We start from the raw sequence: 13,813 nt of genomic DNA, 5'->3' as shown, positions 1-13,813 counted from the left end.
GAACCGGCTCCAGCTCACCACTGCCCTTAACTAGTTAATGGTGCATCCGATGAAGTGAGCTGTAGCTCACGAAAGCTTATGCTCTAATAAATTTGTTAGTCTCTAAGGTGCCACAAGTACTCCTTTTCTTTTTAGTTAATGTTTGAGCACTTTGAAAATGCAAAGTGCTGTAAAAGCATGTTTTAAATATTTAAAATTAATATTGTTTTTTTACTATATACATCCTCAAATTCAAATCTTCCTTTTATAGCACTGGCAGAAAGAATCTCCAAAGTTGCTATGGTAAGGATCAAAAACAAGAGCTTTGGAAGAAATACAGACCCTCATGCTTCAGGGCATGCAATAACTTCTATTTAATGGGGGTTAGAATGTTTCCCTGTTTGCTGCAGGGGGTTCTTACACCTTCCTCTGAAGCAGCTGGAATTAGGCACCGTTGGAGAGAGGATCCAGCATTAGGTGGACCATTGGTCTGATCAAGTATGGCAATTTCTGTGTTGCTCTGTGATGGAAGAGTGCTATAGGTTCTTATTGAAGGTTTTACACTCCCTGGGCTAAATTCTGCTCTCTCTTACACAGAGAAGCCAGTGCAGTTACTCTGGATTTTCACTGGTGCAGCTGAGAGCAGAATCTGTCCCTCTGTCTTCTAATAGTAGCATAGCAATTGTATTCTGTTCATCAACATTTTCTTGAGACACGTAATATCAGTTGTAAGTAAAGGAAGAACCTGTTTAAATAAAGGCTAGATGGGCATCTTAACTAGTGGACTTGCCAAGAGCCATAGTTACACTAACGGAACAAAGTTAGCAAAAACAATTGTCACGTGCACGCACTATATGTTACGGAAGGAAGTTAATGAGGTGGCTGTAGTTTAGCCTCTATTGTGAGGGTCTCATGTATATCACTGACAAAAAAGATAGGAAAATATCATGGCTTTGCAATGGTGAAAATATCAAATGTCTTGGTTTGTCACTAAATAAGAAAATACCTATCAAGATAAATCAATAGTTTTCCAGTGATTGAGAACTGTGACACCTGTGTGCATTGTCCAAGTCCTAGATTGTGAGTTCTCCAGGGGAGACACTTTACTTATGTCACTTGTTTGTATGATGACTAATACAAGTGGGCCCTGATTCCTGACCAGGTTGAGAACCACTGCAATCAACCTAACTAACAATAGGTCTGGATTATATACATCAGTATAATTGTTGGATACACTGAAAACCTTCTCTGAACTCTTCCTACTCTAGTTTGAGTTCCTCACATTGAGTCATCCTGTTATTACTATATGCCTTGATCCAGCACCCGCTAAAGGCAATGGGGGCAGCTCCCAGCAACTTCAGTGGTCCAGGAGCAGGCACACAAGGTGAAATCCTTGTCTCACTGAAATCAATGAGGGTCTTGCCATTGACTTCAGTAGAGCCAGAATTTCACCCATAATTCATGCCAAGAGAATTTAAAAAAATCAGTGAAATATGAAATGATCAAATTTCACAATTCCCGTAGTTTTATCTTTAAAAAATGGTGTACTCTCCTAACTTTATAAACACAGATTTATAAAAGTGTATAGATCTCTGCACATGTGGACCCGTTGCAACATCAGGGCAGTATATTGTGGAGTGGTAGAAATTCACCTTTTCCAATCAGAACCTTACCCCACTCTCAGTTAAACTAAAGAAATACACACTGGAAGTTACAGTTGTTAGGTGGTGTTGATTGACATAACTAGAGAGGAAGAAAAATGTAGAAGTGTTAGTTAAGTCAATATTATTGAGACCTTGTTCCCCTGTACTGTGTATGTAAAAACAGTTTCTAAAGTGTGACCAATTATATTCTTTTTTTATGAGCAGTCACAAATGTATTTTTATTAGCTGATTTATTCAATGATTTGAATGTATAGACTTTATTTCAATCTCATTTGAGTTAGAGGAAAGTATCGAAGGATTTTGGATGGCTTAAATTAGTGGAACTGCTGCTTTGGCTAAATGACAGGGCAGTTGTCTTGCAGAGTAGAATTCCTTTCCTTTCTGTGACTTCTGCCTGTAATTTAGTTTGCAAAGTGGTGTTTATTGCTATATTGGGAGGCTAAGACAGCCTAATTGTATGTTTGTACTGGAGAAAACATCACACCAGATCCTTGAGCAATTATTCTTTCTTTGTCCTTTCACTGTTCAGTCTTGATACTGTTCAGAAGGAAAAGGAGATGAGTTGTCTTTACCGCAGAGTTAATTAACAGTAAAAGTGCATAATAGGTAATGCTACATTCACTGAAGTGGCAACTGCCATTAGTCAAGACAGAATTGATATAGCATGCATCTAGAACCCATCCTAGAGAACTGTTGTGAATACATATTTCAATTCAGCCGAGGATATCTTAGACTGATTTACAAGTTTGAGCTTAGTTGCAGCATGTGACTGTGTTCAGTACGTTTCCTCTCTCTGTTTCTCTCCAGCTGCCATCTCCCCTTTTTGGAAAAGAGCTAGTGTCCTATGGGTCAGTCTATTTAACTCACTGTTACTTTCTGTGCTTTTTGTCTTTTTAGAATTGATAAAGGCGAATATCCCTGGGGACTATTGTTCTTTCTCAAGGAAGAGATGTTAAATTTAAACCAGAAAGAGACCAACAGGTCAGTGTCTTCTTTGAGCTGGTCATAAAATGTATCACAATAACGACAAGCACAAGAACAAATCCGCACAGACACACCCCTGGAACCCCGACCTGGGGTATTCTATCTGCTACCCAAGATCCATAAATCTGGAAATCCTGGATGCCCCATCATTTCAGGCATTGGCACCCTGACAGCAGGATTGTCTGGCTATGTAGACTCCCTCCTCAGGTCCTACACTACCAGCACTCCCAGCTATCTTCGAGACACCACTGACTTCCTGAGGAAACTACAATCCATCGGTGATCTTCCTGAAAACACCATCCTGGCCACTATGGATGTAAAAGCCCTCTACACCAACATTCCACACAAAGATGGACTACAAGCCATCAGGAACAGTATCCCCGATAATGTCATGGCAAACCTGGTGGCTGAACTTTGTGACTTTGTCCTCACCCATAACTATTTCACATTTGGGGACAACGTATACCTTCAAATCAGCGGCACTGCTATGGGTACCCGCATGGCCCCACAGTATGCCAACATTTTTATGGCTGACTTAGAACAACGCTTCCTCAGCTCTCGTCCCCTAATGTCCCTACTCTACTTGTGCAACATTGATGACATCTTCATCATCTGGACCCATGGAAAAGAAGCCCTTGAGGAATTCCACCATGATTTCAATAATTTCCATCCCACCATCAGCCTCAGCCTGGACCAGTCCACACAAGAGATCCACTTCCTGGACACTACAGTGCTAATAAGCAATGGTCACATAAACACCACCCTATACCAGAAACCTATTGACCGCTATTCCTACCTCCAGCTTTCATCCAGACCACACCACATGATCCATTGTCTACAGCCAAGCTCTACGATACAACCGCATTTGCTCCAATCCCTCAGACAGAGACAAACACCTACAAGATCTCTATCAAGCATTCTTACAACTACAATACCCACCTGCTGAAGTGAAGAAACAGATTGACAGAGCCAGAAGAGTACCCAGAAGTCACCTACTACAGGACAGGCCCAACAAAGAAAATAACAGAACGCCATTAGCCATCACCTTCAGCCCCCAACTAAAACCTCTCCAATGCATCATCAAGGATCTACAACCTATCCTGAAGGATGACCCATCACTCTCACAGATCTTGGGAGACAGGCTAGTCCTTGCTTACAGACAGCCCCCCAACCTGAAGCAAATACTCACCAGCAACCACCCACCACATCACAGAACCACTAACCCAGGAACCTATCCTTGCAACAAAGCCTGTTGCCAACTGTGTCCACATATCTATTCAGGGGACACCACCATAGGGTCTAATCACATCAGCCACACTATCGGAGGCTCGTTCACCTGCGCATCTACCAGTGTGATATATGCCATCATGTGCCAGCAATGGCCCTCTGCCATGTACATTGGCCAAACTGGACAGTCTCTATGTAAAAGAATAAATGGAGACAAATCAGACGTCAAGAATTATAACATTCAAAAACCAGTTGGAGAACACTTCAATCTCTCCAGTCACTCGATTACAGACCTGAGGGTGGTACAGGGGAGACTGCAACGGGTCCTACTGAAAGGCGAACTGTCAGGCTGGAGGGAGGTTACCAGTGGAGTTCCTCAGGGATCGGTTTTGGGACCAATCTTATTTAATCTTTTTATTACTGACCTTGGCACAAAAAGTGGGAGTGTGCTAATAAAGTTTGCAGATGATACAAAGCTGGGAGGTATTGCCAATTCGGAGAAGGATTGGGATATTATACAGGAGGATCTGGATGACCTTGTAAACTGGAGTAATAGTAATAGGATGAAATTTAATAGTGAGAAGTGTAAGGTTATGCATTTAGGGATTAATAACAAGAATTTTAGTTATAAGTTGGGGATGCATCAATTAGAAGTAACGGAAGAGGAGAAGGACCTTGGAGTATTGGTTGATCATAGGATGACTATGAGCTGCCAATGTGATATGGCTGTGAAAAAAGCTAATGCGGTTTTGGGATGCGTCAGGAGAGGCATTTCCAGTAGGGATAAGGAGGTTTTAGTACCATTATACAAGGCACTGGTGAGACCTCACCTAGAATACTGTGTGCAGTTCTGGTCTCCCCTGTTTAAAAAGGATGAATTCAAACTGGAGCAGGTACAGAGAAGGGCTACTAGGATGATCCGAGGAATGGAAAACTTGTCTTATGAAAGGAGACTCAAGGAGCTTGGCTTGTTTAGCCTAACTAAAAGAAGATTGAGGGGAGATATGATTGCTCTCTATAAATATATCAGAGGGATAAATACAGGAGAGGGAGAGGAATTATTTAAGCTTAGCACCAATGTGGACACAAGAACAAATGGGTATAAACTGGCCACCAGGAAGTTTAGACTTGAAATCAGACGAAGGTTTTTAACCATCAGAGGAGTGAAGTTTTGGAATATTCTTCCAAGGGAAGCAGTGGGGGCAAAAGATCTATCTGGTTTTAAGACTCTACTTGATAAGTTTATGTAGGAGATGGTATGATGGGGATAATGGGATTTTGGTAAGTAATTGATCTTTAAATATTCAGGGTAAATAGGCCAAATCCCCTGAGATGGGATATTAGATGGATGGGATCTGAGTTATCCAGGAAAGAATTTTCTGTAGTGTGTGGCTGGTGAATCTTGCCCATATGCTCAGGGTTTAGCTGATTGCCATATTTGGGGTCGGGAAGGAATTTTCCTCCAGGGCAGATTGGAGAGGCCCTGGAGGTTTTTCGCCTTCCTCTGTAGCATGGGGCATGGTTGACTTGAGGGAGGCTTCTCTGCTCCTTGAAGTCTTTAAACCATGATTTAAGGACTTCAATAGCTCAGACTTGGGTGAGGTTTTTCATAGGAGTGGGTGGATGAGATTCTGTGGCCTGCGCTGTGCAGGAGGTTGGACTAGATGATCAGAATGGTCCCTTCTGACCTTAGTATCTATGAATCTATCCTTCAACAAAAGAACTTCAAAAACAGAATCCAATGAGAGACTGCTGAATTGGAATTAATTTGCAAACTGGATACAATTATCTTAGGCTTGAATAGAGACTGGGAGTGGATAGGTCATTACACAAAGTAAAACTACTTCCCCATGTTTATTTTCCCCCCCACCCCCACTGTTCCTCAGACATTTTTGTCTACTGCTGGAAATGGCCCATATTGATCCCTCCCCCGCTCTCTTGCTGGTAGTAGCTCATCTTAATTGATCACTCTCCTTACAGTGTGTATGGTAACACACATTGTTTCATGTTCTTTGTGTATATAAATCTCCCCACTGTATTTTCCACTGAATGCATCCGATGAAGTGAGCTGTAGCTCACGAAAGCTTATGCTCAAATAAATTTGTTAGTCTCTAAGGTGCCACAAGAACTCCTTTTCTTTTTGAGAATTCTGACTAACACGGCTGCTACTCTGAAACCTGACAATAAAGACAGTCCATTGGTGCTGCTCACCCCTGCCTCTTTTCTTGGGTGCATCTGGTGCACGGGAGTAGTAAACCTCTTTCTCTTCTAAGGCATTTGGTCTATAGAGCCCACATATGCATATAAGCAGAATGGCAAAATCATAGCTAGTGTAAGCAGCTGACTTCAGCTGAGTTGAGATTATTTACAGCAGGGCTGTGTTTGGCTCAGAAATCTAGGATACCATGTCCTTGAAAACACAGGAACTGTTTTTATATTTACAAAACCCAGGTTCGCTTGAAGTCTTTATGCAGTGATTTACAAATGCTTCTGTTATAAATGCTGTGTAAAATACAGTGAGACTGATCATTCCTGCATTTGCGTGTGCACAATTCCCAGGCAACTCAATAGGGCCCCAAATCGGCAGTCTGGCTCTATTCAGAAAAGTGCTTACCTACAAGCTAAGTTTAGTCACATGCTTAAGTGCTGTGCTGAACTGAGGACAAGGAGCTGAGTGTATGCATTTGCAGTGATGATCTGGCCCTATATGTTTTAAAGGGCTAAATTCATCCCTGATATCAGGGATGACCTGTGTCTGCCAGAGTGAGGGGGCAGAGGGAGGGCAGCCAGCTTCAGCGGTGTTACTGAGCATGGTCAGTCTGTGTGAGCGTGCTCAATACAAGCCAGGCAGCAAATCGGGGGGATGGAGGAGACACATGAGCCTGCATACCCCCCCCACATGCGTCGCCTCTTAGGGTTGTCAAATTTCTAATTGCACAAAACCGAACACCCTAGCCCCAGCCCTTCCCCTTGTCCCCACCCCTTCCCCACTCCTTCCCAGAGGCCCCACCCCCACTCACTACATTCCCCCTCCCTCAGTGGCTCACTGTCCCCCACGCTCACTCACTTTCTTTGGACTGGGAGATGGGGTTGGGGTGCGGGCTCTGGGGTGGGGCCAGAAATGAGGGTATGGGGAGGGGCTCCAGGCTGTGGGGTGGGGCTGAGGGATTTGGAGTGCGGGACGGGGCTGTGGGTTGAGGCAGGGGGTTGGGGTGTCGGAGGGGATGAGGGCTTGGGGCTGGGGGTGTGGGCTCTTGCGTGGGGCTGGGGATGAGGGGTTTGGGGTGTAAGAGAGAGCTCTGCATTTGGGGAGGCTCAGGGCTGGGGCAGAGGGTTGGGGATCAGAGTTGGGGTGCATGTTTACCTCGGGCCGCGCCCAGTCAGTGGTGCTAAGGCAGGCTCCCTGTCTGTCCTGGCACCATGCTGTGCCCAGAAGTGGCCAAAAGAAGGTCTGGTTCCTAGATGGGGGATGGGGGTAGGAGGCTCTGCGCACTGCTCTCACCTGCAGGCCCCGCCCCACAGCTCCCATTGGCTGTAGTTCCCAGCCACTGGGAGTGCAGAACTGGTACTTGGGGCGGGGGCAGCGCACAGAGTCCCGTGGGCCCCCCACCTAGGAGCCGGACCTGCTGAGCACTTCCGGGGTGCAGCACAGTGCCAGGACAGGTAGGGACTAGCCTGCCGTAACCCCACAGCACCGCCAACAGGGCCATTAAACTGGAGCCAGCAGGGTCCCTTTTAGACCGGGCGTCACATTTTTTGACCGGGCATCAAGCCTGGCAACCCTATCGCCGCTGCCTGATGTGCAAGTGCAGTCAATGGCATTACACAAGAGATGAATGGGTCCAGAATCATTGCTGTAGATACTATGAGAGAAGGCCTACATGCAGAAAGATAGAATGACCATAAAACCCTCCTTGCCACTTCTTCATCATCCTCCCCTATTTGTGACTGGCCTGATTAGGCAGAGAAGTGTGACCTTGAACTAAGGTTTGAAAGTGGCAATTTTGGAGTTTTTGATACTAGAAATGTTAGACATTTTCAGAGAGAGGCTCTTTGGAGAGAGGGGAGAGCAGGAGGGAGAAGCCAAGAACAATTTAATCAAATGCTCATTATGGGAAGTATCAAAGAACAAACCACTGGCTCCTCTCTCCCTCTTCAAGCCAACAGTCCATTCTGAAAGCTTCAGCATTCATATATATGACATGTTCTTACATTTCCAACAAAGGGGAGGTGGCGGAGCTTTTAGAACTTGTGGTTAGCAAGATGGGAATAGGGCTACATGTGAGATGGATCTAGGAAACATGGTAGGCCACTCAAAAGCTGTTTTTTACCTTTCTTCAGTGAAAAAGTACTTTATATAAAGCCCTCAGATTGTTCTTTTTCAGGAAAAAAATGGTCTTTGGCCAAGTAACGCAGTCACTCACTCATACTCCATATGTCTGTGCCAGGGGGTATATCCCAGGCTTCATGTGCTAGTGAAACTGGTAGTGACAGTCTGGGTAAGCTGCTCAGCCCAAGCCAAGTTTAGAGATGAGAAATGATAAAAGAAAGTCTGTAAAAGCTCCATCACCTCAAATTATGCCCAGGAATGCAGTCCTGTGTGCTATGTTGTCAACCATGGAGGCATTGCTTCTGGGAGACAGTACTGCTGTCACAGCACCATTTGGTCGCTCTGAGCTCTGTCCTACATTAATGTCAGTCACAGGAGTACTGACCTTAGGGAAGAAGTTCTGGGAAAAAGGTAAAAAATGTGACAGTTTCCAGCAGTGGGTAGAGAGGGGGTTTCAGGCATTCACTCCACATCCATAAGGGACTGTGCCACTCCTATGTCAGGTGTCTGAGTTGTTAAAATTGGTTCAGCTCATGTTTCTCTCAGGGCTGGGTGTCAGGAATTTTGGAGTACTCATTTCAGCCCTGGTGCTGATGCCCTCTTGGACCTAGGTCAAAATTTCCAAATGTGAGTGTCCAAAGGTATATAACTAATACGACTGGCCCAAAAACAAGATTTCTGTTTGGTGAAAAACAGTGAGGTTTTGAAATTTGTTTTTTGTTCTAATACAGAGCATAAATGGGGCCTTTCAAAATTTTTTGCAAAAGCACATGACAGAGATCAACCCACCTTCAAACCAACAGGCCAGCAGTTAGGACTTTGATTTGGAGCAGGGATTTGAACCTCACTCTCCCACATTCCAACCAAATGCCCTAATCACCAGGCTATTGGTTATTCTGGAAGGTGTTGCTGTCTCGCTATGACCAGACATTCCATCCTGGAGCTTAGGAAATCTTCCCAAGAAAATTCTCATTGAAACTGATACATTTCCACAAAACTTTTCTTTTTAACAAACTGGCATTTTTTGATGGAAACAGTTTTGTTGAAAAATTTCCAACCAGCTCTAATAACTAATTACACATTTATTATTATTTCTGTTGCAGTGACAGATAGTAGATATGTCTTTAATTCTCTAACTTTAGCTATCCAAGTTTGAAAATGTTTTCCTTCACCTCTGACTTTCTTTCCCACATCTTTAAAATATTGATAATAATAGTAGGACTTCCTTAGCTAACTGATGGATGCTGAGGATTAGTTAATAGCTGTAAAGCCCTTTGAAGATAATAGTTGTAACTAGTACTGCTATGAATAAATGACACGCAGACAATGTAAGCACTGCTGTAATACAAGACACAGTAACTCTGCAAAATATAGGTACTAGTGCCTCAAGCTATTTGAACTGTGTATACCAGTCAATGAAGGACTGGTTTACAGGCAAGGTCAAGAATGTGCTTATTTTAGGCTCTGGCACAATAACATGAGATCATACATAAATACCTGATTTGAGTTTGCCCAAGTGTTTTATGTCAAAGCTTCAGTAGGTTCGTGTACGTAAAATGAGCCAAAAATATGAAGTACAATAGAGATTGGGTGCAGCTGTGGCTACCATTCCTAGTAGTATTCAATATCCAGTGCCTTAGTTCTACTACAGGACATGAGCTTGCATTTGCAGGGACTACTCCAAGAAACAGACTTTTACATAGAGTGCTACATACTATACCTACAGGTGCAGTCTGTGAACTTGTAAACTCTTTCCAAACTCAGCTGGGGCTTTTCCAAAGCCAAATGCAACTTCCATAGACAAAATAGATTTAGTGCCTGTTTCCAGAAGGTTCTACATCCCTTCAGCTACCATTGAAGCCAGTGGAGTTAATACTGGGCTTTCAGTATACATAATGCATATAATAGCCCTATTCTGGTTACCACTAGGGTTTGCCATCTTTCAGCCAAGTAAAAAAGCAAGAAACGATATAAATTCCTCCCCTAGCCATGCGTTGGCTGCTCTTACCAAGCCAAGATTACTTTGTCTTGGTCTGTAGTCCAGTGGGCCATGTAGAAGGCAGCAGAGCACAGTGAGGTGACTGGGGGAGGGAAATGATTGCTCTCCTCTGGATACTGGTGACCTCTGCAGGGATCCCCTTAATAATGATCCTTTAATAGTGATTTCTATTTTCATAGCACTGTATAGATATTAGCTAGTTTAATCCTCAGAGTAGTAGACAAATAGAATTCTCCCCACTTATCAGGTGACGAAACAGAAAGAGGTTAAGGACACAGAGAAGTTAGGCCAAAATAATCAAACTTGAATGCTAAAGTTAGGTCCCTGAATCCACATGTAAGCATCTAAACAAAAAGGGTCTGATTTTCAGCAGGGCTGAGCAAGTTGACTGTTAATTGAGTTAACATTCAGGTTGAGAGTAAGGCACAGGAAACTGAATTTACCTTTTGATCTTTAACTACAAGGTCCACCTTCTGTTTCCTCAAATGTGAACATTTCCACAACTGCATAGGGTGAAAAATAAATTGTTTCATTCTTTTGTTTAGAACTTACCAGAGAAACAAACTTCCTTCAGTGGATAGGAAAATAACTTTGTAACTTTACTGTCCAGGACCTGATTTTCAACTACACAAAAGACCTCCTTACACCACTCTGGCCTTGTAAAGTGGCCTTAAAATGGGTGTAATAGACACCTACTTTCAGGCCCTTTGCCTTACTGTAAATGAGAATCAGGCTTTCTAGTTTCTAGTCCTACAGCACACTCTGGGATTGCTACGACACAGTGCATATTATCTTCAGCTTCAGAGGGAGATAACGATCTGGTTGCCTTCAAGCAGGCCAGCTTGAGTTGTCTCCTGTAGTTGCCATAGTTTCTTATCAAAAACAACCATTTCTGACTCCAGAGGCTTGCATGCCGAGTAAAATCGTCACCTTTGTACTTTGGCTCCATTTATTTTCCTTCTATTTATCCAAATAAAAAACCATCTGTTTATAACAGTCAGAGTACTTGGCTCCTCTCAGTGTTATAAAGAGTGTGGAGTGCCTGTACTAATCAGATCAGTCCCAGTGGGAAAGCGCATTTCTAACAGGGAATCCAGAGAAGGTGAAGGGTTAAAGTAATGAACCACTTGTCGTCTCAGGCGCAGGGTGAGGAGGGCTGTGTTGTTCTACATTCCACCTCTCTGTATTTGTACCGAGATTGGCTCTCATTTCCAGCGCAGGGATGTCTGCTCAGAGGCTATGTTGTTGCAACACATTGTAAGACTATTTCTGAAGAAGTAAATTACATTCTTGCATTGCAGTGATGGGTCAGGTAGCCACCTTCGCCTGCCCTCCACACTCATGTCTACAGCTGTTAACAGTTGTACTACTGTCAGTTAAGCCCTGATGGGCTTTGATGAGATAGGGCAAGTTGCACAGGGCCAATGGGATATTCCTTGATCTGTTCAGATAGTGTCTTTTAGATCTAGAGGAAGAACAGAACTGAAAAGAAGCAGGCAGATGAAAAAAGTATCAGTTAATTTTTATCTGGGGATTCAGAGCTCTCGATATTGCCCTCTCTGTAAAATCTAATGTAATAATGAGTCTCTGATGAGGCAAATGCAGGACTTGAATCTTCCAGTGCAAGAGACTGAAACTGTTACCAGTTTAGCCACAAGATACCGTACACTTTAATGTGATCATCTGAACTCAATTCTAGCAAAGCACTTTCCTTTTGAGCAGTGGTAAGTGGTAATGCACAGTGGTGGCCAGTCAGTAGAGACTAGAGGGGTAGCTCTGTCAGTAACTGGAACAAAGGCTTTTTGTGTGTGCACAAATAAACATTTTAGTGTGTTCTCTATTTACCAGCTTAATTCCTGTCTCTGTTGTTTCTACCTCATGCTGTTGTAGCTAAATCTGTATGGTCCCAAAGTCCTTTGACAGCGCTGTTTCCACTGTCAGTATCCTACTGTATAGTGCGGGCTCAGACAGTTCATTTTAGAGCTAGTTGGGGCTAATTTCAAATAGTCCAGCAGCAAAGCTAGCAGTGGCTGGTAGGCAGCAAAAATTCCTATTGCCTAACCACATCTTCTAGCACACCAGCTACATGAGCACAAGTAGCTGCACAGATATGAACAGGGCTTTTGGGGAGTTACATGCAGGAGAGGGAGGGTGACATGTCTATATAGTAATAGACTCAAGGCGCTCAATCTAGTTAGCTAAACAAAGAGAAGATTAAGGAATGCCTTGTTTACTGTTGCTAAGTGCCGACATGGGCAACAAACCTAGATGCTAACAAATTTATTTGAGCATAAGCTTTCGTGAGCTACAGCTCACTTCATCGGATGCATTCATCGGAAGTGAGCTGTAGCTCATGAAAGCTTATGCTTAAATAAATTTGTTAGTCTCTAAGATGCCACAAGTACTCCTTTTCTTTTTGCGAATACAGACTAACATGGCTGCTACTCTGAAACCTAGATGGTTTGAAGTTGAAGCTAGATAAATTCAGACTGGAAATAAGGTGTACATTTTAAAAAACTGGAACAATTTACCCAGGGTTGTGGTGGATTCTCCATCACTAACCATTTAAAAATCATAGTTGGATGATCTACTAAAAGCTCTGCTCTACGCATTATTTTGGGGGAAGTTCTATGGCCTGTGCTATACAGGAGATCAGAGTAGAAGATCCAAGTGGTCCTTCTGGCCTTGGAATCTATGAACTTCAGTAAAGCCTTGTCCCTATTGCTGTAATATATCAGTCTGCAAATGTTGGTATTTGTAAACTAACATTTTTGCAGTCGTAGGAATTCACATATTTGGTACCTTTCCTGATGATCATGAAATTCCCAGCACCCTGTAAATCTTGGAGAAAGATGACAGATTTCCACAGCTGGCAGTGGCAATAATGATGAATATAATAGTTAATCATTGATTTTGAGGAAGAAAGGTGATCAAAACTCAAGTTCCCTCAGTCTAATGACTATAAAACAAAAGTCACTTTTTAGCTTGTAAACTAAACTGTTTTAGACTGTAAACTGGGGCAGAGCCCACATCTTCTTTTATGTTTACACAGTGCTTAGCACACTATAATCACTACCAGAAGCAAATAGAGCCAGTTTAAAACTGTTTGTATACAAGCCAGGATATAGAATTACACATTCAAATGAGAGAACTACATGACACACTGACGCTGGTCACAATCAATCAATTTTATAACCAGTCCTGAATCAGTTGTAGTTAACATTATACACACTGATATCCATGAGTGCTTGAATTCACATAGTAGATGCAACTTTTATATTTGCAAAAAGAAAAGGAGTACTTGTGGCACCTTAGAGACTAACAAATTTATTAGAGCATAAGCTTTCGTGAGCTACAGCTGACTTCATCGGATGCATTTGGTGGAAAATACAGAGGGGAGATTGATATACACACACAGAGAACATGAAACAATGGGTTTACCATACACACTGTAAGGAGAGTGATCACTTAGTGTATGATAAACCCATTGTTTCATGTTCTCTGTGTGTGTATATCAATCTCCCCTCTGTATTTTCCACCAAATGCATCCGATGAAGTCAGCTGTAGCTCACGAAAGCTTATGCTCTAATAAATTTGTTAGTCTCTAAGGTGCCACAAGTACTCCTTTTC

The 13,813-nt window shown here is 43.0% G+C and overlaps 1 long non-coding RNA gene across 1 annotated transcript; it reads right to left on the bottom strand.

Annotated features, from left to right (window-relative positions):
* Nucleotides 1-6,599: 6,599 nt before the first annotated feature.
* Nucleotides 6,600-7,551, bottom strand: LOC122459099. Its single transcript, XR_006279563.1, has 3 exons — nucleotides 7,540-7,551; nucleotides 7,478-7,480; nucleotides 6,600-6,764 (listed from the first exon to the last, which is right to left on the bottom strand). It is a non-coding gene; the product is annotated as an uncharacterized LOC122459099 (long non-coding RNA).
* Between the last annotated feature and the right edge of the window lie 6,262 nt (nucleotides 7,552-13,813).

Source organism: Dermochelys coriacea, chromosome 3, assembly GCF_009764565.3.
Source record: "Dermochelys coriacea isolate rDerCor1 chromosome 3, rDerCor1.pri.v4, whole genome shotgun sequence".
Classification (NCBI taxonomy): domain Eukaryota; kingdom Metazoa; phylum Chordata; order Testudines; family Dermochelyidae; genus Dermochelys; species Dermochelys coriacea.
The sequence above is the reverse complement of the archived record's forward strand: the minus strand, read 5'-3'. Positions and strand labels throughout refer to the sequence as shown.